At 47.9% G+C, this 23,795-nt stretch overlaps 1 protein-coding gene across 17 annotated transcripts in view; it reads right to left on the reverse strand.

The window, feature by feature from the left end:
* The window catches only part of Pmca (plasma membrane calcium-transporting ATPase 3), a 283,076-nt gene that overhangs the window by 67,289 nt on the left and 191,992 nt on the right, over window positions 1–23,795 (reverse strand). For 14 of the 17 annotated variants that reach the window (XM_077682997.1, XM_077682996.1, XM_077682993.1 and 11 more), the window contains one exon: window positions 11,497–11,539. The gene's annotated coding sequence lies outside the window, so the exon portion shown is untranslated. Of the gene's footprint in view, window positions 1–5,019; window positions 5,068–11,496; window positions 11,540–15,082; window positions 15,347–17,103; window positions 17,304–23,795 lie in introns of those variants that run through there. The other 3 variants (XM_077682980.1, XM_077682981.1, XM_077682977.1) reach the window with 3 other exon arrangements.

The following is a 23,795-nucleotide window of genomic DNA, read 5'->3' on the forward strand; positions in this document are numbered from 1 at the left end:
TGGGGGAAGACAGGGTGGCCACAACATTAAACAACGAATGCCTGCCTTTATTTTATGCCCCTTGCGGGGCCACCGTTTCCGGGCCGTTTGCGCCAACACCTGTGAGCCAGCGTGCGCAACGTAACACACGGGCTTTTCTAGCTTCGTAGTGCGGCTTCTAACAACAGGCGGCACTTAGCGGTGGACTTTACGGAGCCTATATTCGTAGTTTTCACCGCAGTGAATGCGTACATTTGTAACTGTTACAGAAGCAGGCCCCCCGGGTTTCAGAGCTTTCGACGGGTTCCCGTTGTTAGTCAATACGCCAAGACGTATAGACTCATTGTCTAACGTTTTAACTCATTGTACGTCAAGCGGCGGATACAGGCTGGTGACGTTGGACCTGAAAGCGCAACGTTAGCGACGTTAGTGCTTACGTCGGTACGTCGCATACCCAATGATGACGTCAGGCCGCCGCATATCCCCATTCGCAGCCACATGGGGAATTCTAATACAAGACCGCAGGGAATTTTCATGACACCTTCCTTTCCTAGGGAATCTGGGGACGCCGCCCTTTTTCGCCAACTGAGCCAAGTAATGCGCCACTGATGTTTATGCATTACAATGCAGGATAATCCCTTCCGAGAATGGAATTTTTGTGGATATAGAGGGAGGAGGAGAACGTAAAATAAATTTGTTCGTGAGTTCTTGAGAGCATGTCTAACGATGATGTTCAGTTGTGTCCGGTATCTCACAGCTGGTGCATAGAGACGCACGAAAACGCCTACCTCAATTTGCAGGGGAAACGTTTGTAAGTGTCACTATAGTTGTCTTTGCAGGCTTGTTGGGAGCGAGAGTAGGAAGCTGGAGTAGGTGGCCACCTTAGTTACCTCGAAATGCTAAATGAAAGATATAAAAAGTACGACGCAAAGGGTGAAAAGATGACCTGTACAGATATCAAGCAATTCTGCCAAGTGATGGATATGGAAGACGACGAAGAAAGTGATGAACGACTATTGCATGCATTATAATACGTGCGATGCGAATGACGCACGCGGCTTATTTATAGCAAAGTTTTTGGAATCCTACAGGATGATGCCATTCCAAGTGTACTAATAGACAGCTGGGCGAGTTGGTGAAGGTTCACACTTTGAAAAAAAGAAAAGCAGGAAAGGCGAAACAAAGACGAAAGAACACACAAACAACGAGACGTAGCGTCTGTTTTTCAACAGTAAAATAAGAGCCCGACAACAAGAAACACCACAAGCCGTGGATGAACAAGCTCCTATAGCATAAAATAATTAACCTAAGAAATTTGAATGAACTCGTTTTTTGTAAAAGCCACGACATTAAAACTTACGAAGATCTTAAGAGGTACCAGAATAATTAAACGGAAGATCTAAAAACAGCGAGAAGAAACTACTATTACGTTGCACTATTTCCGAGGGTTAGAAATGATAGCACAGTTGTGGCGTAACATTGGTGATGTAACCAAAAAGTACTACGAATATCACCGAAATCGAAACTTTTGCGGGATGAGATGATGATGTATAGATTTTATTGGCCAGAAGGAGCACTCTTATTGGCTCCAAGTCGGCATCAGCCTTTAGTAGGTAACATGGGCAACCCACAAGCTCAATGCAATAGAATTCTTTCTGTCTGAAATGATTACTTGCTTAGCTGCCTAACTCTATTACATGTGCTCTTACACGCCTATGAGAATTTTATTTGAAATCTAAAAAGACGATGTATCAGCAGCTTAGCTATCACTTTAAAGCACGTGTCCTTTATACTGTACGTAAGGTCTAGTCCTTATAAACCTGATGTTTGTAACGGCTACATTTTCAGATGGTTGGAAGATCGACCGCTTTGTCGTGGCCATAAGTGTGGCACTAAAAATGACATAAAAATAAGATCAATTTTGGTGCTATCAGAGGTGTCTTCAGGGCTATAAACTACATGGTATGATGGGATAATAAAATCCCGTACGTAATAATGAAGAATGAGCCCACGAAAAAGAAAAATCTGCTCGTTATAAACGACAACATGATCGATAATACTGCACATTAAATGTGTGCCACACGTTTGCTTCTAGACATCGGAAAAGCCTTTGATGACGTACAACATAAACTACTAGCGATGAAGCTAGACACATTTGCATACGTGGAATCGCTTTAGATTTATTACACCGCTACTTGAATAAAAGTCAAAATATCGGTCTGTTCAGCGAGGCTGGCTGTTACCAGTAGCGTACTGCAAGGACCAATCTAAGCGCCGCTTTTATTTATGATAAATATAAACGATGCATGTAACATTCGTAGGTTCCGGCACAGATATGATAATGTGCGCTGATGGTGCCAATATTTTAAAGGAGCCATGAAGACAAAATACAAGTTGGGTTTATTGGAAAGACTGCTTAGTCCCGATAACAATGATACCAATATCATCGCAATCTTCGAACAAATAACGGAGATATTAAAGAAAACGTGTGAAGCAGTCGCGACCCCCTAGTCAATTTCCCGCAACCTTTCTATGACGTCACGGAACCTTGTTTGTGCGATTGGCGGCCGCCTAACTGACCTGTCCCGACGACACATGACTGGACGTCTGTAATAGGGCCTCTAGTTCCATTTGACCGCATCACTTGAATGCTAACGTGCAATTAACGCACTGAAAATTATGTTTTATTGTTGGCCCGAATGACGTCATTCTTGCTCATAACACGTCACTGTGGCGCAAAATTTGAAAGTTTTGAAATACTTCTTGCTTTTTTTTTCGCTAAAAACATCTTTTGGGGCTGTAATGGAGCTGAGTGAGATACTAAATCTTAGTTCTTTGAAATCACACGAAGCTGTATTTTCTCTTCATGGCTCCTTTAAACGCTTATTTTTTCATGTGTGCACTCAAATACGAAAGCTGTCTGTTCGTCTGTAACGTCTGAGGTGTCACTCTCTTGCTGCATACGAAAATGTTAGTAACAAAAGCTTTCATACTTTGATGTAAGACGCTTCATATTTACCCCTAAAAGATGTCTTCCCAGCAATGCATTTGTGTACAGTATTGAAGACGACTTTAAATAGGCTTGGTGTGTACCGCTCCGTAGGGATATAGGGAGAGCTAAGTATGCATTTATTAAAAGACCATTCCGCCATCATATTTTGATACCAGACTTCGTATACCCCCGCCCCCCTCCCAAGAAAGAAAATCCTCACAGTAATGCATTTGTGCATAATAGCGAAGCCGACTCTGAAGGACGGATACATGGGGTCTGACAGAGGTATTTAATGCAAGGCCGTAGGGTCTTTACATTCTCATATCAGACTTGTTATATTGCTTTGAAGCGACGCCTTCTGAGCAAATCATTTGAGTGCAGTAGTGAAGCCAACTTGAATGGTTCCGTATTTATAAGAACGGCTTAAGCATTTATCCTGCAATTTTTGTCCCTTTGTTTATCCACCTAGCAATGAAACGAGCAGAAGCAACAAGAGCAAGTAACAGAACCTGCGGTCAGCGACGACGTTTGGCCGGTCACTGCCTACCCGGCGCCGACCCCCCGCGCGTGCAGAGAAATGAAAAGTATCGATCGGTGATCGTAACCACCAGTTCTCAGCGGCGGCTATCATTCCATTGGCGTGCCCACTTTTTCGAGTTTACGCCATAACTGGCAGCGCGCGTTCTGTTCGGCGTCAGTTTCTCCCATCCCTAGAGAGAGAACACGGGGCTGATCGACTTCATCCGGGCTCGCTTACCGACGGATGCCTTCATCCAACCCGAGCGAAAAGTTTTCCGCAGAGGCTGGTCGGAATAAGAAATATGCGCGGCCGGGCCTCATTATCTAAGTGGTGTCGGCTTCCAGTTCCTCTCCGCAGCCTCGACGCGACTGCAGCGGTACAACCTAGAAGGAGGGAGAACTGAGCCTCGGTGTTGACTGCACCCGCATGATATTATTGCCTTCCCCGCACTCCCTCCTTCCTCTCTCCTTTTTTTGCGCGCCAGGCAGATCGATACGTCGATGTGTCGCCGGCCTCAGCTGCATTGGAAATGACTCTCCGCCTTCCTCCTCCCCCTCGTGGCTTTGCGCCGAGCGAGCGCCTCCGTTTACGAGAGGCGCATACGAGCCGCACTGCGTGTTCACTATGTGTCGAAACTTGCTCGCCGTGTCGTCCGCGTTCCTCAAACACAGTGCGCATGGTCTACGCTCTTCGGGTGTGTGTCCTCGTCGCATGGCAAGTTTTTCTTTTTGTTCCGTTTCCCCGCCTGCCAATTAATCGATCTCCGGCGAACGCGTGTGACACAACTCCGACGTCCCAGGAGTCATTGCTGAATTCCCTAAGCCGAGTGGATGATTAATCAGAGAGGAGTGCACTCCATACAGCACGCAGATGGGCCACGAAAAGCAACGCAATCGGCAAGACGGCTGTACTTTCCCGTATGACGCAGAAGCATCACCAAGAAGCGGCCGCAAAAGTTCCCCGGTCAATTTCTTGAACGTCCCTCACACTACTTCTCTCCTGTCAGCGTGTAACCACTACCGACGAAAAAAAAAAACACGAAACAAGTATATTAGTGATGCATATGAACAGTTAACGACAAAAGTTGCGAAGGCAGGTTACGGAAGCAGAGGAAAATGTGCGACAAAATATTTTGCGCTGCAGCCGCGTACAAAACCGCTCGTCACAGGACTCGGGAAAATTTCAGCCAGCTATCAATTAGCGCACGACGCTCCGCAAGCGTACAGCCTAACTCCAGATTACCCCAATACACCCAAATCTCTCTTCAGGAAGCGCCAAAGTGGGAAAAAAGTTTCATTGGTCCTACAAGATAAACCTAAAGGCATTCGCGTAACAATGACGCCCTGGACATTTCTAAGATACCGAAATGTCGTATGTATGCTATATTGACCGTCCTGGTACCGCGGGCTGGATGACCGAAAAGGACAAGAGTGGGGCTTATAGCAGACCCCCGCAATGCTTATAACTACGCTAGCACTGGATATGGAATAGTATTTCGTAAGCTAAGCAGATATACTTTCACACGTACCTGCTGGCTATGCTAGCTTCGCGTAATGTCTCTTGCCTTCCCGTTTACCTGCGAATAAATGGAACAGCGGTCGTAGGGGAAGCAGCTGTAACTTCGCACGCACGCACACACACACACAAAATACAGGACACGAGGCTGACTAACAACTGACTCTTCACTGAAGAAAACGCAGGTGTATACATAAAATTGGGTCACACCCGTGTTTTCTACAGTAAAGAACAACTTGTTAGTCAGCGGCGTGTCCTGTATTTCTCGTCTTTTTGTGTTCCTCTCAGTTAATTTAAGCGGCTTGCAAATATACGCCAACTTGAAAAGCGCTCAATGTTTCTTCACCGCACTGAATTCAACAAATACATTCAGCAACCCGTGCAAGAAGAAAGAAAAAACTTTTTTTATTCACTTTACACCTGCCTCCACACACTATAAACATTCGCCAAATCAGGTTCGGCCGCGGAGCTAGGGCGTTTTTCTGGTGGAGGCAACAAGCGATAACGTCCGTGTGTCGGGATTTCGACGCACGTTTAAGTTCCCCAAGTGGTCGAAATTAACCCGTAGCCCTCCGCTACGGCGTGCCTCATAGACAGGGGCAGCTTCCGCGAGAAAAACCTCAGAAATTAACTGAATTTGAAAGATACCTCCAAGCTGCTCTTTACTGGGGCTCTTCGACTTACAGTCTCGGACTCACCGCGGACTCCCCGAGAAGCAGTCCGGCGTTCGATTTTCCCATGTATCCCTACGGCTTCGGGAAATCCTCGGACTACCCGCGGACACTATCCGCAGCGAGTCCGAGACTGTAAATCGAAGAGCCCCACTGTCTTCCCATAACAGAACGTAGAAAGGCGAAAGCAAAGGGAACGCGCTGTTAACGAACAAGTTTGGTAATTCCTCGGAAAGGCAGCCCCAAAATTACTCAGCGAGAGAAAAGAGAGAACGCGGCATGCCATATTTTGTCCATTTTTTTTTTGCGGCTTTCAATAATTAGATTTGACACCAGGGAAACGTCTACATCCCCCAAAGGATTGATTCTCTGCACAGATCATTTCTCCTTCCTTAATCATCTTCCATCCTGCCAACGTTCTATTCATTGCGGACACGCAGATCAGACTTCGCAACTTGGGAAGCCTAAAGTTTCTGTTTGTCCCCGCTTCACCGTGGCCACCTCCGGCGGCGACGGCGCTTCCGTCGTAACGTTCGCCCATTCCCTTTATTTGAATCCAATGACGGCTTCTCAATTGGCCGTCGCACGTCGTAACCGTTATCTGCGAAGCTTGTGCACGATCGATAGGTGGCTGGGCTATTCTGCTGCGACGGCGTAATTAACGTCGACGGCGACGTTTTTTTTTATCCTTCACCATCCATTCGTTCCGTCAGGTTACAAGCAACCGTCACCAGTACATTAGATATCAATGCAGAGATAATGTGCATATATACATATATATATATATATATATATATATATATATATATATATATATATATATATATATATATATATATATATATATATATATATATATATATATATATATATATATATATATATATATATATATATATATATATATAGCGCGTGTTTGGGTGCGACAGCATGCTGGATGTAAAAAGGTACAGTAGCTAGAGCTAGAAATACAAGCAGAAACAAAGGGATTCGTAGGCAAACACAGAAGAGAAGGAAGCGGAGGCAGGAAACGGAAAAGACAAAAAGCGTTGAACCCGCGCTTCGTCGCTGCCGCCGCCGTCGGTGATGGTTTCAGGGAAATTCACTCGTTCGGCTCACGTCTATTGGATTCACGCGGGGCGTCTGCTTTGCCCCACTTCGCAGGCGACCCGCCGCCGCCGCCGCGCCGTATATTGGATGGCGGTTGAAACGCGGTACCGAACTCGAATTCAGCGCAATTTTCCGCGAGCTCAGTCGACGTTAGCGCATGATTTCACCGCTCTATTGCCAGGGAAAGGGGGGGGGGGGGTAGCGCTTCCCTTATCCCCTTGCGCCGCCACGCTTTAGGGATGGTGCCAGGAAAGGAAGAAGAAGTCAGGTACGAAGCACTTTGTTCATCGAGGTCCATGGAGCATCAGATGTTCTGCTGCACTCGCGCCGATTGCCAGCGCTCTTTGGATTCAGATATGTCATGGGGGAAAAGTGCACTTTTCCGGAGGTGGTTCTGCGAGTACCGAAAATTTTTCCTCTTGTCTGTACATCCCTCTCCTTCTTCGAACGAAAAACAAAACAATTATGTAGCATGCAAGACCTCCTCTCATCGCCGAAGCCTCTTGAGGAATGCACAAAGCTACTGCAGTCAACCCACCACCCCAGTGCAGCGTTGAGGTGGCGTTTCGAAGACGGACGGTAACACAAGTTGTGGAAACAAGTGAAGACGCATACGCGCGCACGCAACCGCACCCGCATACACGCACAACCGCGCGTATACCACTCACAGTCCCGAGAAAAAAAGCGTAACCCCGGGTCGACTCTTCGCTAACTTCACGACGCTTTAAACCGTCGGTTGCCGGCATTTAATAAACTTACTCCTATCCTATCCTGCACCGACAAAATACAAAACCGGAGGCTGAAATGGACTATCAGGGGCCGACAAAGAGAGAGTGAAAGACACAGAAACAGTTTAGTGGTCGGAGAAGATGGGAATGAAAATTCAGAGGAAATGAAAAGTCTATGAAAAGTACAATAGGACAAACTGGAGTGCGTTGCCTCTTGATGCCCGAGCTGGATGCTAAGAGCAAGTACTCGCAACAGGACGATACTTGTGTATAACGTGGCAAGGATACCCATTTAATAGAGAAAATCGTAAATAGAACGCCAAAGCATCCATCCAGTCCGAAATGGAGGGAGCGTCGACCCCTTCCTGAGCACTGCAGGATCTACAGTTGATGCATGCGTTAGCGGGTCTGCTGTGGAGATTTGTAAGAGAATATCAAAATCACGGGGGGAAAAAAACGAGGTTGCGAGCCCATCACAACCACAGCCTTAGTTGAAAGGGTAAGGGGTAGCAACACTTAAAGGGACCCTGCAACACTTTTGATAAAAGCTTTCACTCTTTCCTCCGCGTTTCGAAGCACTGCGAAAGCTATAGTTATTGCTAGCACGGAGCGGCACTGCGTGATTTGTTCGTCGCACCAGATACGCCTTCCGTTGCTGTTTTGTTTTTGTGGCTTTATTTTTTAAGTTTCTATCGAAAAGCGTTCATTGCTGCAACTGAAGGAAAACCGGCGCACAACCGCTACATGGCCTTAGTGACGCAATTCAAGCCGTCGAAGAACGTAGAGACCGGGAAAGAGAGGAAAATGTTATGAGCGAGTCTAAGTTGTCTGATGGACATACATTAGTACTTTTTGGCTGAGGTATGTTGAGACCCCCGTAATCTAAGCACTGGGTGTGATGGGTGAGAAGCATTTAAGATTTCAAAAAAAAAAAAGCGTTACAGGGTCCCTTTAATTCAAATGGCGAAGCGCTTAGCCACCGTCACCAATGCGACAGCCAGTGCTTTAAAATAGCCTTAATCCTACATAACGTTTCGTACATGCCGAATACGGTGTGATAGAAGAAGAGAGTTAGCACACCCTCCTGTTCTTAGGAGCTCTTCCTCCCCGCGTAGAGCAGAACTCTTGGCAGCATAGAAGCTGCTGCACCGGGTGCGGTGCTATCTTTCGGCGCCAAGAACTGCGCGGCGGGCGCGCCAAGATGAACAAGAGGTGAATCTCACTCACGGGCAAACTCTGCAAGTTTTATCGCAGTTTGTAAAGTTCTCTACGCGTGGTCTCATTTGATGCACCCCCCCCCCCCCCCTTACTCTATTTTCTTCTTATAACTTCAACTAAAATAGACGAGCAGACGGAAGAGCAACAGTGCCAAGAAGAGCCCTCGATACTTCTTTATCACAAGAAGAAAGAAGGCAATACACCCAAAGGACGAAGGGCACATACCGAGCTATAAAAAACGCTAGAAATTTCAAGCCGGGGGACACTTGCAGGGCAGTAACGAGAGGGGAAGGGAAGGCGGCAATGACGTCACAAAACCCTCAAGATATGCTCTTATCGGCTAAAGGCATGGGCGACGGCACCATTCAGGCCCGCTGCGTGCGTCACGTCTCCTCGAGATAAGGGAATCGTTCTTCCTCGCCTGTATACGTCAGCAAAAGCCCCATATACAGTCAGGACGATAGTCCAGATAAGGCATACTCATAGCTTTAAACTAGAGACAACTGCGCGACGCGCGCAGACTGCCGTATGGTTTCCTGGAGGGCGTTCAGGCGAGAAACGCGTGTTGCGAGAAAACGGGCAGGTCGGACCCCGTCACGTGGCTTCCAGGTCTTGCCAACGCGATTAAAGCCTTTCTCAAGAATCATGAGTGCCGTGCGCTAATCAACTTCCAGTGGATGATGCATTTACAAGGCAAAAAGGGGAAAAAATCGCGCACCCCTCCGTCTAACGACGACGATGGTTGAACGCGATGCTTCCTCGTGACGGATTCTTTGGTTGTCGTCTGTGTTTCGACAGAGTTTCAACTATGTCGAAATGGTGCAATCGGACAGATGCCGGCACTATAACACCGGGTACCCAGGTTCTATTCTGGCCACGGCAAGCGTTTTTTTCTTTCACTTCACCCACGACCATACATCATCGTCAGAGAAAGTTGGCTTTCCCGCAGGGCGTATTGGCGTTACAGACGCCATCAGGGAGAACACTACAGCTTCGCTTTAAAATTTTAGCTTCGGCTAAGCGACGCTCGTGTACATTCTGGTGTGAGGCCTCCCGAAAGACGAAAATTCGTTCTCCGTTAGACGCTACATGAGACGAGACTATAGTGCCTACTTCTACATGGTTTTCAGTCACTGCCCCATACCGGCCTAATGAGACGTCCAATCGTTGCCTGTTTTTTTTTGGTTTCTTGTACAGTTGTGCTCTCGAACTGGAGACCTTCAACGGCTGAGCCATAGCAAGAGAAAAGGAAGGTTGGGAAGGAAGTGGTGTAGTAGGGCGTTGTGTATCGGCCATGCAAGAGCGGTAGGTAGGGCTCCAGACTGTCATCGGCGCGCGACGGTACGCACGCACATTGTTAATGCCAGCGACTGAAATAAAACCGAAATGGTAAAATCGGTGCATATTTCAAGGCATTCACCGCGACACTGCTTCGAGGGATGTCTAGTGCTGTCTTGAGGGATGTTGTTTTTACACTATGCTATGGGAAGGCCAGTGGACAGAGCTCTACATAAATGCAACGACCACAAGCTGCTTCCGGCTATACTTTCTCAATCAACACGGGCGCAGGAACGTACAAACAACTCCCTGCATTGCATTTCGCTTTTCTTCCCACATTTTTCCCTCTAACCCTGTGCGAAGCACGAAGCGAGGGCATTATCAGCAAGGCCAGACTCTCCGGCGACCATTAGCGCGTAGCACGTAACGCGTTTGCCTGTCTCTCACCTTTTATGGTCGCCCTTAATTAAAGAGCCCGCTTGTACAGAACAAGGATGGTCTCGGCTGTATGTGCAAAACGGAACGCAAATTAAAACAGGCGACACTTAATGGATAAGGTGCCCTCTTCGTCCCCTGTCATGGCTTCCATGTCGCCTCACGAACTACGTTATCTCTCTTTTTTTAAGTGAGCGTATTCTTTCGTGCGAATCTAAGGGAAGCTTTTTTGTGGGTCAAACGGACAGTTCCCCTACGAGGTACGTCAGAGCGGCGCACGCCATCACCACGGCGACACTTAACTTTCGCTAAGGCGCGCCCAAGTCAGGCATCAGAGCTACTTTCCATACACAGCAAACTTTACCGGCGTTTTGTATAACTCTGTGCAAGTAAATGCGAATACTACCACCACCACCACCACCACCACAGAATTCGATAGGAATACAGGCATCACCAAAAGACTCTGAAACTGCTTAATGGAAATAGCAACGCCGGATGCGTGTTTCCAAACGTTTTGTTACACAGAGCACCCACGTGACATGTGTGATGTCACTGTGCGCGCTATTCTTTTGAGCCCCTGTACAACAAGCCCGCCGTTCGGGCTCTGCAGCCTAGATGTAGAGTATACTGGCGCTAAAGGCTTGGATTCGAGCCCCAGCAGGTTTATCGCCCAATTTTTTTTTCTAAATTTGATTTTTTTTCTAAACTTACATCTACGCGTTGTTTTGGTTAATAATGGCGATTTGGTATGTTTTAGGTCGCTTTAGGTTTGGAGCGCAGCCAATGACCACGTTGAATTACCGCTCTCCATCGCGCGAACAGACATGTCACGTGGGTGCTGTGTGCAACGAAGCGTTTGGAAATAGCCGCCCCGGACGCAGCATTAGAACACTCGGCCAATCAGCGACTGGTACGCCAGCATTTGGATAAAACGCGGACCGCAAGTTGCGCCTCAGTGCGCATTTCGATGCACCGCTTCGCCATTCGTTGCCTGTGCCGAGACTGTTCTCGGACAATTGTTTCGTGATTCGTAAAAGAGAACGCACTCACCAGTGAGCGCTTCATGGGAAGGTGAGCTGATCATGGGGAAGCCCTGGAACGAGAGAGAACAAACGCTCATTAGTACAGGCCAACCGTGAACGTCTTGAAAGGTGATGAAGAAACTTAAAGTCGGAGTGCTAAAACATCTTTTGCAACAACGTACACACAAAATGGCGCTACAACCAACGGCGAACCATGCAATACGCTACTAAATTGCTTCTCAATATAATCCAGCCTTTGTTCACATACGTCGTAGTTTCCTTGATGGTACGTTGATGCACAGAAGCGGGGTTGATTGATTGGCTGTAGGGTTTAACGCGCCGACGCTACACAGGCGATGAGGCGCGCCGTAGTGGAGGGCTCGGGATTAATTTTGACCACCCGGGGATTTTTAACGTGCACTGAAATCTCGTACACACGGGCGTTTTTGCTTTTCGTCTCTATCACAAAAGCGGCCGCCGCGGCCAGGAATCGAACCCGCGTCCTTGTGCTCAGCAGCACATATTGGAAAGGGGTTAAGCACAATGCTAGATGAACGGAAGCGTATAAAAGTAAAACTAGTTCACTAGAATAAACGTAAAACTCGTATAAAAGTAAAACTAGTTAACTAGAATAAACGTAAAGCTCGTACAAAAGTAAAACTAGTTGACGCTGCCTCAGTTGACAAAGTGATGCAGTTTAGTAGGAGAACAAGAATACGGGACAAGCGGAACACAGCACTTTTACCTTTTTTTCATGGAAAATAGGTTGCGGTAGCTTTTTAGCACTTCCGCTATGAAAACGTTCAGCGTTTGTTCCCCAAAGAGAATTAGTTTACTTTCTTCAGCGCACCAGATTAACGCCCTTTACTCCAGTAAATTTGGTTAAAGCGCGTGAGTTTAAATCATATAAGCATGGCACCACGGCAGAAACGAGTACATTTAGCGCACGATTACGCGCACGCCACAACGCAATGCTCCCGTGGTTTGGAATTTCAGTTATGTTTCGTTCACCTAGAACGATGTCAGGACTCAAAGTTCGGTCCCTGAATGCATGCATAACATGAACGAGATGCCACACACGAAGACTAAATGCACAGCACACAATCGGTACAAGAACACAAGCTAGAACGGGGCAGGGGGAGGGGGAACTGCGCTTATTTGACGCGGCTGACTTACACAACGCACCTTAAATTTTCTACGCGTAGGCACATACGTATATAACCTCGCGGTAAAAAAAAATAACAAGCGAAACAAAACTATCAGCATTGCAACACTCATACCACAATATTTCACCCCCTTTCACCATTGCTTTGGACCACGCGCACATGTGCTCTCTGAGTGACAAAACGCCAATTTTATTTTTGTACGAAACGAGAAGCGACAGCGCTAGAGCGCAAACATTCGATTCCTACAAAGCACACAACACACGCTTATCAGAGAAAAACGACCCGCACACCCGACCAACAGCCCGATACAGCTAGTTCGGCTTAGCCTAGATCAAAGCAAGAGCCTCGTGATAAGGTGAGATAACGTCTAGCTTTAGAAACACGATATGCAAATAGTAAAGCATACAGATAAACTAAATCAAACAAGTGATAACAAAACGAGGACATAGATAGAGCCGCATTGCACGTGTTAGCTGCGCAAAATAATGTCTTTACTCTGCCACCCTTGCCCTTGCGTTTAGTTAGCATTTGGCGGCTACTGATGAAAGGATGAAGCCCGCGTGTCTTTTTTGTGGTAGTGGGTGTACACAGATATGATCTGACCGGGTGGACTTAACCGGACGTTTTTCTCAGGCGGAAAGCCTTCAAGAATACAGATTGGGCTTGAACACCAGCTTATCCAACGAACATATATGCCTGCTGACCAGCTTGCGATGTAAAGCAAATTTATGCCGAATCCAGACCAAACATTCGTGGTACGTTCTTGGTACAAGGCGCGTCAAGACTTCGTTAAAGGAATCAGTTACGTATATCAATGAGCGGGGAAAAGAAAAAGCAAAGAAACAAAAGACGAACTCGAGCCATTACACTCTGTGGACACGGATGGGCAGCGAAGCTCTTTAGCGCACGACACAGAGCGGACACATAGTTCAGAACAAAGGTACGCACTGATTTATTTCGAATTAACTAATAATGACAAGTAAATAAAATAAGGCATCATGACGATAGAACTGCCTTAGAAGCCAATTGTCACATAACTGTTTTTGGAAAGTTTCGGTAAAACAAAAGTCACAGCCTCTTGTTGAGCATTCGCGACAATGCTGGCTTTGCCGCGAAGCATTTCTTCTTTCGCACAGGAAAAATGCACGGAATCCTAGCCGAGTAAAGTTTCGCTTTAAAATCAGCGCACACAGCGCGGGCGCCATTCGAACTTGACTAAAAGTCTTGCACAAAGTTTTAACTGCAGTACTTTCGTTCAGCGCACGGTTGCTCCCACGGCTTCTCTCAAACATTAGCGAATTCCTCTCCCTGCAAACATCGAACGATAAGGCACAGAAAAAGGAGGACGACACGCTTTGACACCCTGAGGCCCAGCTATGCTGTTCAGAATGTTTGCAGAGCTGATCACATTCCATATTGTGAAGCTGCGTGTCAACTCCAGGAACGGAAACGAAAGAAGAAGAGAACTAAGTTGCCAAAAAGCACTTGCGCCGCGCTGTCGAAACAATTGCCCTCGCACGACGAGCCAAGGAACATCGCCCCCGATCAGTCATTGCGCGCGCCGCGGCGGTGCTCTGACACAGCGCGAAGGGGGGAGACACCCTCCCGGCTCCACGACGCTCAAATGTCAGGCCGCGGGTCCCCGTTTGACGCGTTGGAAAGGAACCAGGGACGAAGACCCCGGCACGTTCGTCCGAATGTTACCTCTCCACTCCCTTCAGACGGCTGCAGAGGCAAGGTTAGGACTAACAGGGCTGGTACTTCTTTACGCACAACAACCGCGCGTTACCGAGTAACGCGGGTTCACGCGGAATTCTCGCCGGCATTGTTGTCGGCAAATGCCACTAGAACAGAAGGCTCAGCGGAGATGTGCCGGCAAACGCAGAAATAAATGACAATGAATGTTCACACGCTCTGAATCAATATGTATATATGTATACCTCTTTCATCTCTTTCAGATACTTGCGGGTGGTCAGTAGACATGATGATTTATTTTTGTAGATTTTAGATCCAAATATCTATATTACGCTTTCGGGTCCTCGGCAGCCGCAAAAAAATATATGCTATCACGGAGAGTGTGCAAACACATTTCTGTGAAACTTGAACAGTCCGAACGGTGCACCGAACGTCTACGTTGGCGAGTGTCCTGTGGTCGCTCGGAGACACCAGATATATAATCGGGGTGTTGCAATACAAGCTACACACCCAATTGCTCGGAGACACAAGATATATGCGGGGTGTTAATTAATCTAAAAGCCTTTAATAGTGCCTTGCTTTGTATTGACCTCCATTGGAGGAGGTTCGGTTATTATTTACATCACAACGAAGCGATATTATTCCTGTCGTACAGCGCTGCGTGCGTGATGCCCCTGTGACTACGTTATTGCCCACAACTCGCAAGGCTAACGGGTTGAAGCGGTGCTCCGAAGTTCCAACGAGAACGCTCACCTTCGGCTGTGCGACAAGCGTATCCTCATTGGGTCAACTTTCGCGGATTAATGGCGACGACAGCTCGTCTTCGTGTATCCCCGGCGTGGACGCAAAGCCTCGTCCTAGGAGTCCGAGCCGGACAGATCGCCCGCCGGCCGACAATCTCGACAGGGACGGCTTTCACCCTCTCTGAGACAACCGCAGGTCATCAATGGAGTCACGCACCACGCGTCCTCTCATTGGCCGGAACCAGGACACGTCCGACTAAGCGGGCCGAGGCAGCCAATGAGCACGACGACACGGCAGGGAAGAAGTGTGCGCCGTGAGGGACTGTCAGCGTTCGCCTCGGGGCGACCGCGGCGCAATCATGCCGTCCGTATCGCGCCAGCTACTTTTCTCGCCTTATCGCAGAGCAGTCCACTCGACAACTCGACCGAAGGACGATAACACGAGCAGTTATTCTTCGGCTGCACGATCCGTGCGATAACGCGGAAGGGCGGAGATGGTTGTGTCCAGGTGCTGCATGCAGCATGTGGCACGCCACCAGGTCCAGGACGCCCGGTCATCGTCAGTGCAGCGAACCAAAGTATATTTTCGTTAGATGCACTGCCCTACAACGTCCTTCGGACTCATTTCATTTTTTTTTCGAACATTCTTCCTTTTACCGAGAATTTCTCACACTGAAGGTTAGAATCGACGCCCTTTTCTGGCCAACGATGTTACGTTTTGTCTGACAATTTTGTCACGTGCTACATGAAGTAGTGCCATATAAGCACCCCAGTCTAAGATAGCTGAACTATACGGCCATAAAAAGGTGTTTGAGGAGAGTATAGCTACACATCGTAGAGTTACGAGCGGGGTTTTAAAATACAGCCAACAAAGCAGCCACTGATTTACCGAGCTGCTAAGTATAACCAGGTTGTGAGGGTCAGTGCTATGGGCTTGAAGTACTGACGGTTCAATTTTTGTTCCTGTACATGGTGTTAATCAACTTTAGTTAAATGTTAGACGTGTCATTTCGCAGTTCGCTAGTAAAAACTAACTAAAGAAATAAAAAAAGGTTCGCTCATGGGAGTTCCAGGCCGCTGGGCCAGGAACGTTGATGACGTGCGCAACATTCACGAATACAACATATTATTTAAGATGATGTGAACACATGGGCGAGCGACTTAATTAAGCACATTGGCAAAGTTCTCACGTAAGAGGAGAATGCATTTCAATAATAATAGCCGAGGCCGCAACGCCTGAGAATGGAAAGATATCACTTCAAAACAATGTCACTGAAAAACACGGTAATTCTGCAGATTTTGCGAGCAAACTTTCGTGTGGTAACATTAGTGTATCTCAGTGTTGCTGATTTCACAACTCAATGGTATCAAAATATTCTCAACATTGTTCGCAGCAACCACCGGTCCTGAACGGGCATCAACAGATTGCGTTCCGTAAAAAGTCGCTCGTCGACCGAATTCGGCCTCTGTGCCGTATCACCGTTTTTACTGCGAAGCTGCTTGTGGCTAAAGTTCCGCATATTTTCCATGTGCGCGAACCAAACCTGCCAAGGCTCCACGCACGTGCATCTGGAGCACGGTGCGTTCCATTGCGCGAGGCGTTCGTGCATGTGCGTTTGTTTGCCTCTGCAGCGAGGAGCCGTCCATAGCGCGAGATGTTGTAATGTGTGCGCGATAAGAGCCAGATCGAGACTCTCACGTCAGCGCACTTTGATTGGGTCAGAAATAAAAACACCAAGCCCATCATCATGGTTGGTGATTTCAACATCCAACATCTCCACACTGGACAACAAGCGGCTGACGCAATTTGTGTTACAGTGCTTTAACTTCTAGTAGCACACAAATTGCGCGAACCCCACCACTCCCCAACCGCTCGTGCACAGATTAGACTCTGGATAAGAACGTGCCCAAGGGTGTACCAAAGCCGATCAGTATGTACAATAGCGACCGCAAAGCCGTCGTAACCCCATCACGACCAAGAAGGAATGACCCAATAATGACCACCGATCACGACAATAAATGAGTTCGTACCTTTGTTCAGAATTCTGCGTCGCCTCAACTTCGCCGCTCATCCGATACCTTCACAGAGCGGAATAAGGTCACGATTTTTTGGGAGTACGGATCCCCTTCTGTTTAGGTCCGTTTTCGCAACAGGAAGATGGACGGCCGTAGTATCGGAATCGCGTTCCCACACAGCGACGTAAATTACTGGCGCGCCAATCGCCTCGTCCACCAGCACAACATCCCAGGCCGTTACGAAATATGCAGAAAAGACACACAGTGAATGTGAAAGGACCAAGGGTAGGGCAGCTGTTATCAAAGCGTAAAGATACTTCCCCAGCTGACACAGGATATCCTGCAGTGGAAAAACAGGATAACGATCGCGACCGTGACAACCATGACGACAGTGATGTTGAAACGCAGTAAAAGCCGTACTTGTGATTTAAACGAAAAAAAAAAGCACTGAATAACTACTTTACTGTGAACACTTTTTTTTTTTCGGTGGCGGCCAGTGTCACATTATCGATTAACGCAGGCGTGTACATTTGGTGGAGAGATGTTGAAACATAAGTGAGAAATGCATGCTTTATTCAGATTTAAACGTATGCAGTCCTGATTGCAGGTAACCGTTGGTCCTTAAGTGTAACACAGTGGATACCTAGAGAGGGCAAGAAGGTTAGATGGGCAGATGAGATTAAGAAGTTTGCGGGTATAGATTGACCGTAGTTAACCCAGGACCGGGATAATTGTAGATTACTGGGATAGACCTTTTCCCTGCAGTGGGATTAGATAGGATGATGATGATGGTGGTGATGATGATGATGATGGTGACGTTTTTGCAGAATGTTTCAAATCGTGCAATGCGTGCGTGCGTGCAATCCGTCAAACATTTCGTGTAAGGAAGTTGCCGACGCATATACACGCACGGAAATTATGGACGGGCTCTATACACGGGCTCTATAACTGAATTTCGCATTGTACACTTTATTTAGAGATTGCATTACCGAGTCCGGCTGCAACAGGCCATCGGTTTAAAGGGGCGAAAAAGAGAAAATATAACCGTTGGGGTCAGGAAGACGACGTAGGCCCCGTCTGAAGACTGCATGCAGATTTTACTGCAAAATCAATAAATGGTTTTCCCATCCAATCCAATTTGTTTCACGGGAAAGAACAAGCCTTTGGTAACTCACTCTTCTCAATCACAGTCCCAAAATACGTTTTCTCGCCTTAAAAAGATCCCAAATACAAGAAATGTACACACTTTGGGCTATACGATGTGAACAGTGACGTAACTGGGGAACATTAAAAACAATATTGGCGTGTTAACTGCCCGAAAGAATTTAAGTGACACGATAAAACGGAACTAGATGCCTTTTTACTAGATGGAGGGAGCTTTTCTCAGCGGCCGCCGACCACACAACCAAAACCAAATGACGTCATAAGGTAACGGCAAAAAAGTACTGTTGAGTCACCACTGCTTCCTCTGATCTTTTTCCTAGCTTTGTCATCGGAATTTTACGTTAACAATGGCATCGTTGATAATGGGCCAAGACAGCTTTTTATGACGAAATAAACTTGCATTTTGTCTACATTGTTTACACATACCTTGGTGGCGAAATTTTTGATAACAATATTTTATTTCATTCGTGGGAGTAAAAATACCGGAACAGCAACACGGCGAAAATACTTGCCTGCGCTGAGGTAATTACATCTACTGTTTTCATTTTCTTTTTTCTTTCTGCGATTTCTAATAACCCTGCTTCACGACTAGAGTATTCGTATGCACAAACAAAAATAGCACCATTTTCCCTCAAGGTTCTTGTCTATCTAAGGAGCACTGTGTCCAATTTTTGTGATTTCACCGACCTTATTTTCGCTTTAAACAGTAAAAAGCGTACGAACCGGCCAAAAGATTTTTATAACTGTAAACGGATATTTAAAGCAAGAATAAAACCATGAACGCGCTAAAAAAGACAAACCATAACCGGAAGTTGGGTTCGTAGAAGTCACTGAACCTGTCGAAGCAATAAAATCGTATTCTCTACTCACACGAAATGACTATTGTTCGAAAAATTTATAGCGGTTCATCGAAAGTGCCAACAGGCTCTTTTACCTTTTGTTTATCCAAAACAATAACGAATAAAAGTTTGATGAAGTAGTTTGCCCTCATTGCCTCACTTCAGGTACCAGCACGCTCCCGTACAACAGACAATTATCGCTATATGCGCGGGCGCACACGCACGCGCACGCGCACGCGCACACGAACACACACACACACACACAGACCACCAGGAGGACATACTTCCAGAAGCGAACTTAGTAGGCGATGCGCACTTGCATATTGTGTGTCCTCGTGACTTCTTTTTTTTAACGCATACAGAAATGCGTAGCGCCTTCAAATATGGTGTAACTCGTAGGTTGTATCATAATTGATAAACGATAGCCCATCCGAAACGCGGCGTCGCAACAAAATTTATGGTTTTTGAACGGCTTTCTTGTCACACACACGCACCGGGTCGCCGCCGGGAGTATGCGTGTGTGTACGTCGAAGCTATGCACGCAAGTTTAAGTGTTCCCGACTTTGAATAAATCAAGCTGCAGCTTACAAATACAGCGGACTCGAAGCTGCAAACGCAAGTTTCACTGCCGACGAGAGGCCGTCCGGTACAAGTCTGTGAATAAATGGCAGGCGAGTGCGTGCGGCTGGTTTCTCCCCAATGCGCGGCTGTCGCGCGGGGCAGCGAGAGATCCGTGAATCAATTGCTGACGTCAGGGTTCCGTCGACCGCGTGGCCCTGTTACAGTCGCGTGACTAACACGATTTGTGTGGAAACAGTTGAAAGGAGTCGGTCGGCGCTCGAAGCCAATTTGTTATGGCCTCTTTCCCTCACTGGGGCGCACACATGGAGCAGGTTACTTACACAGCCGGCACGAACGATCGGGTGTGTGGATAAAAAGCGCGCGGGCGAATTTCTCGGCGTGCGAGTCGCGACAGCCGCTACCAGGTAACAAGGAAGAACGAAGAGACGTCACCCCCGTCTGCAATGGGGGGAAATGGGCACAAGGGGGATCGGCATAAATCAGTAATGACACCGCAGGACCCTAGTGATCATGAGTTTACCCCCCCCCCCCCCCTCCCCTTCGTTAACCAGTGCATAGCCGAAGCGTCGGATGGGATTCACCGCGGTGGCTCAGTGGCTGAGGCGTTGTGCTGCTGAGCACAAGGACGCGGGTTTGATTCCCGGCCGCAGCGGCCGCTTTTCTGATGGAGGCGAAAAGCAAAAACGCCCGCGTGTTCGTGATTTCCGCGCGCGTTAGAGATCCCCAGGTGGTCAAAATTAATCCGGAGCCCTACACTTCGGCGCGCCTTATCGCTGGTTTGCGTCGGCGCGTTAAACCCTGTACATTCAAATAAATCAAGTGTAGGATGGAAGCGGTGATTGGTCATTCAATATGATGTCATAATAAGGTGCGCATGATTCACGCGTAGCGCAATCATTTTGACGTCATGTTTGCGTTTGGCTGGTCAACACGTTGAAACTTCTCGCCATTTTTTTCGCACCGGCGTGACAAAAATTATACAAGAAACAAATAGGCTTCGCAGGCTGTGTTTGCTCATCGCTATCTGTATTTCGTCCCAAAACATGGGCTTTTTTTTGGCCAACACGGGAGAGAATGGCGCTAGGAAGTTGAATGACAGTTGAAACCTAGGCAATCTCGCTTCCGAACGGAGGCGAACAAACCTCGTAATATGATTCTACACTACGCGAAACGGCGCAACACTGCGGTATTTCACCCCGACGCAGCTTAAACGATAACGACAAATTGATCATTTCGTTGACCATCAAATTTGTTGAATTGGCCATCGAAGCAAGAGCGATGCAAATAACCCTGACTGCAGTGATTTCACCGCTGGAGAACACGCGGCCTGGCTTTGTTTCCGCGCAAAAGAAAAGCACCTCTTAATTGGGGCGCCCCCCAAAAAAAACTTTTCCACGGACGGAGAGTAAGAACGGTGCAGCATCTTTTTCAGCATGTATACCTTATTTCTGCTTCCACAAATTTAAGCTTGAACTCCCCAATTCTTATCTACAGCCCCTGCCATTTTTTTCTCACGGAACGAACGTTCCGTACGTAGTATTTACGTTCTCCCTGAAACGAAACAGCAGCAGGAAGGTCCATCTGTGTTTGTCTACGTGTTTCTCGCCGAGGTCACTGTTCCAAGTTGTCTCTACCTTTCCGCAAACGATCAATTCCGGCGAAAGTTTAAAAATATAAAGGTTTTCGGGCATTTCCACCTTTCTGTCTTTATCCATTAAATCTCCAACGTCAGCTTGAAACCGTGAAGTGCATCCCCACAAAACAAACATACCGACAAACTCAGCCTAACCGATGCGTTGCCTGCCATGTCCGACAGGCGAACGCTTTCAATCGACCAGCCCTCCATCCGCGAACGAGTCCATTTTACTTGACGCAACCCGCTGAATAAGCACACATTTCGGGCACCCCGGCGTTATTCGTATTGTTTCGAGCGCAAGCTGGGCTCGCAAACAAGGCAGGCGCGGCCCAGACGGTATGCATTCCAAATCCGACGTATGACGTCAGCCGCTCGCATATGTACGAGAGGGATAAAGAAAAAAAAAAAGCGATGGCAATTCCCACGAGCGCAGCTTTCAGCACTTCCTCCGCTCCGCGCATGCGCGAGTAGTTTTTAGCGCAGGATTTATTTTCCCCCGTTGGATTGCTTTCATCGGCTTTGCTTCTGGATCCGGGACGCGGCTCGTGTTCCTCTCGCAGCCGCTCTTGTTTTCTCAGTGCCGGCAGGAGGTCCTCCACGGCGCTCAAACAAAAGGAACAGGCGGAGTGACTCACCGCTGTACTGCGTCTTTCTCTCGCCTCCGACGGCCCACCCGACTATCACGGTGCATAACCAGAAGAGCTGGCTTCCTGGCCATGACAGACACGCAGAACGCGCTCTTTCTCTCGGCCTGTTCCGCCTCGAGACAAAAAACAAGCAACAGAGAGAGAGAGAGAGAGAGAGAGAGAGAGAGAGAGAGAGAGAGAGAGAGAGAGAGAGAGAGAGAGAGAGAGAGAGAGAGAGAGAGAGAGAGAGAGAGAGAGAGAGAGAGAGAGAGAGAGAGAGAGAGAGAGAAGGGCGAGCGCTCCACCTCGGAGACAGGACTAACTCTAAGCCGCACGTTGCCATTCTGTTAGTCTGAGCATAAATAAAAGATGCCCTCTCAACAGTGTGTTACGTTTTACAGGTATCAAAGACGACAGGAAACACAATCATTCGTGGCCAATGTTACCAGCTAGCGATTCCTCTCAGTGGCACGCCTGATACGTTTGCGGACTGATCATAAATACGATTGCAGAATATTGTTTCGCAGTTGCGCTAGCCCAGCTCCATTTTTTTTGTCGAGCGCGCCTCTAACCTCGCACTGCCGAATCGTAGATTGAAGCTGCCGCATTGAATCAGGGTTCAAGCGGCTAAGTGCAAGCGGACGCAAGACCGTAACGGGTCACATCATGCACGATGACTGCGAATCCATGGCTTGTGTGCACTGACGAAGAACATTAAGGCGTTGAGTGCTCATCACATAGAAACTCGCTTTTGTGTTTCGGAGAGACACAAGGAGTGCTGATCGGCACACGAAGAAGGAAGAAGTATGTTGTGTGCACACGGGATTAGCCCACGGGGAAACGCACACAAACACGCGTACACTTGAAGCAAAGTGCTGTACACAATCGAAGAAACTTACTCTTCCCTTCTCACTGAGCCTCTTATCCCTCTCTTCGTTCCTATTAATATTCGACCAACTTTACCTGCCCGCTTGATTTACGCGACCCCCCCCCCCCCTCTACCCCCTCGACTTTCCTTTATGTCTTTGTACAGGACCCTCTGCGGATACGAACACCCTTTGTTGCGTTCGGGCAGGCGTCCCGAGCCGAGATCCGTCACCTCCGTCATGCGCATGGTAGCGTGGTGAAGCGAGCGGTCAGCCAATGTTGCTGAAAAGCCGGAGGCAAACGTAACTGGCTTGCTGCATGGCGAGAAATGAGCCGAGGCAAGACAAGAACAATGCCCTAACGGGCGAGGTTACAGTACAGGACTCGAGCAAAGTGACAGCATTGATTCACTGCTCCAACAGGAATGAACTTCACGCAAGTTCAGCGTTCAGGGGCTCTTATTTATACCCAAAGCGCTAAGAGTCAAACAAGCGTTCCTTCTGGTTTCTGCACACGGCGCGACATGGTACAGACACACACAATGCTCTGTCCAGAATTCGTGAGAGGTCGGTAGTAGCGGCGCACGCTGAGTGCGAGAGAGGGAAGAAAGGAGGTCTCCGCAACGGTATCCGCGTCCTTCGGGCATGTAGCCACACGTCGCGTTGCCGCCGCCGAAGTTTGAATCACGCAGACAGCGAGGCGCCAGCGGTTTGGCCTTTACCAGACATTTAGCGGCTTGTTGGGATCCTTCGGCTGTCGCTGCAAGCCTCAGTCACCGACACAGGGGCGCCCACTCGAAAGGCGCACGTAGTGGAGGCTCCGCCGCAAAGCAGAAAAGCGCTGCACGAAGCTTGCGGCACAGCGGCGCGCTGATTCGTAGCCCCTTCATGAATGCAAGTCCACGGTGTTCTTCCTTTCGGCCTCATTCATAAAGAACCCACTGCAGAGCGTTTTCCTACTGACTACGGCTATGCAAGCCCAATTCCCTTCAAG

Source organism: Haemaphysalis longicornis, unplaced genomic scaffold (genome assembly GCF_048455015.1).
Source record: "Haemaphysalis longicornis isolate Haplotype H1 unplaced genomic scaffold, Haemaphysalis longicornis Haplotype H1 scaffold_9, whole genome shotgun sequence".
Classification (NCBI taxonomy): domain Eukaryota; kingdom Metazoa; phylum Arthropoda; class Arachnida; order Ixodida; family Ixodidae; genus Haemaphysalis; species Haemaphysalis longicornis.